The sequence below is a fragment of the Chrysochloris asiatica genome, unplaced genomic scaffold (genome assembly GCF_000296735.1).
Source record: "Chrysochloris asiatica unplaced genomic scaffold, ChrAsi1.0 scaffold00042, whole genome shotgun sequence".
NCBI lineage: Eukaryota > Metazoa > Chordata > Mammalia > Afrosoricida > Chrysochloridae > Chrysochloris > Chrysochloris asiatica.
This window is the reverse complement of record NW_006408560.1, coordinates 13,065,382-13,067,862: the sequence shown is the minus strand read 5'-3', so window position 1 is coordinate 13,067,862 and position 2,481 is coordinate 13,065,382.

The window sequence follows — 2,481 nt, the reverse complement described above, 5'->3', positions numbered from 1 at the left end:
TTTGATTGCTTGACTGCTGCTTCCATGAGTGTTGATAGTTGATCCAAGAAGAATGAAGTCCTTGACAACTTCAATCTTTTCTCCTTTGATAAGAATTTTATTTATTGGTCCATTGGTGAGGATTTTGGTTTTCTTGACATTGAGATGCAATCCATACTGAAGGCTGTGCTCTTTGAACTTCATCAGTAAGCGTTTTAAATCCTCTTCACTTTCCCCAAGCAAGACTGTGTCATCTGCATATCGCAGGTTGTTAATGAGTCTTCCTCCAATCCTGAAGCCACCACTTAGTTTTCACAAAAAGAAAAGACTAAAGTATAGAATGATATATCAGTCAGAACCCAGTTGCCACTGAATTGATTCTAATTCATGGCAGTCCCATGTGTATCAGATGCACACTCCATAGGATTTTCAGTGGCTCTGATCTTTTGGAAGTAGATTACTAGGTCTTTCTTCTAAGGTGTCTCTGGGTGGATTGGAACTAATTTTTCAGTTAGTAGTTGAGCTCTTAACCAGGGACTTCTATATCAGTCAGCAGGAGTGGATGAATGGAAAAGAAACATTACCTAAGATGTTGATATTAAAAATTAAACCTCAGTATTAGATATTGGAAGTAAAGTAAATGTTAATTAACTTCAAATTTTGGAAATTAAAACAAAACAGTAAGCAATAATAGAATTAGTATACAGTGTATAACTTTCAAACTATTGTTGTTAGGTTCTGTTTGGTTGATTTTCAACTCATAGTGACCCCACGTGACAAAGTAGAACTGTGCTGACTGCAGTCTTATGGAAACAGATTGCCATGTCTTTCTTCTGCGAAACAACTGGATGTGTTTGAAACACCGTCTTTTCAGTAAGCAGCTGAGCGTTTAAACTAGGAGAACTTTAAAAAATCCAAAAGAAGGTAAGAAAGGAAACACACATGCATATATGCACAAACAGAAAAGACAGAACAAATGATATAAATATAGCCAAATATATCCATAATCACAATGACAGTAAATGGATTAAATACTCCAGGCAAAAGAAAAGGATTGTCAAACTGAATATTAAAATTATCCAAACAGATGCTATTTACAAGAGACACAGCTAAAACAAAGGATAAAGTAAAAACAATATAAAGATTCACAAATATATGCTAACCAAAAATAAATGAATAAATAAATGGGATTCACTGTAAAAATATAAGAAATTAGCAGCATTGAGTGTACCAAAAAAAATAAATAAATGAAATTTTAAGTTTATATGCATTTAGTAATGGTGTTATGCCCATCAAGCTGAGGGCACATCATAATGATCCCATGTACAACATAACGAAACACGGCCCAGTTCTGTACCATCCTCACAATTACCACTCTGGTGCAGCCCATTGTTGCAGCCACTGTGTCAACCCATCTTGTTAAGAATCTTTCTCTTTTTCAGTGATGTTCTACCAAGCGTGATGTCCTTCTCCAAGGACTGGTCCTTCCTAATAACATGTACAAAGTTCTTGAGACAAAGTCTTACCATCCTCATTTCTAAGAAACATTCTGGCTATACTTCCAGGACAGACTTCTTTGTTCTTTTGGCAGTCCAAGATATTTAATATTCTTCGTCAACTCCATAATACAAATGCATCAATTCTTGTTGTTGTTGTTGTTAAGTGCTGTCGAGTCAATTATGACCCATAGTGACCCTGCATAGTGTTTACAAGGAGCAGCTGGTGAGCTTGAACCACTGACCTTGCAGTTTAAATGACTTTGTAGTCTGCCACATTAGCCCACAGCACCACAATGGCCCAGTCTTCACATGAGTATGAGACAACTGAAAATATCATGTAGTCCTCAAAGTGACATCTTTGCTGTTTAACACTTTAAAGAGGTCTTTTATAGCGAATTTGCACAATGCTATAGTGTTGTTGTCATTGTTAAGCATTCAGTCAGTTCCGATTCATAGTGACCTTGTGTAGGATTGACAAGATTGTACATTTTTGTGGGAGCAGAAAACCTCATCTTTCTCCCATGGGGTGGATGGTGGTTCAAAGTCCAGTGCTTATGCTATGAAGCCTCCGCATTCCTAAATGCAATAATGGTGGTGGTGGTGGTGGTGTGCCATGCAGTCAGTTCTGACCCATAATGACCCTGTGTAGGGTTTCCAAAGCTGTAAATCTTTACCGGAACAGAAATCCTCATTTTTCTCCCGCAGGATGACTGATAGTTTTGACCTTCTGACCTTGAATTTAGCAACCCAACTCATAACTACTACGTTACCAGAGCTTGAGGCTATAAATCTTTATGGGAATCGGAAAGCTTCATCTTTCTCCCGCAGAACAGCTGTTAGTTTCCAAGGGCCGACCTTGAGGTTAGCAGCTGGATTCGTAACCACTACGCTACCAGAGCTCCTTAAATACAGTAATGTTGATGTTGTTATTGTTAAGTGCCGTCGAGTCGGTTCCGACCCATAGCGACCCTGAACAGGGTTTCCGAGGCTGTAAATCTTTACG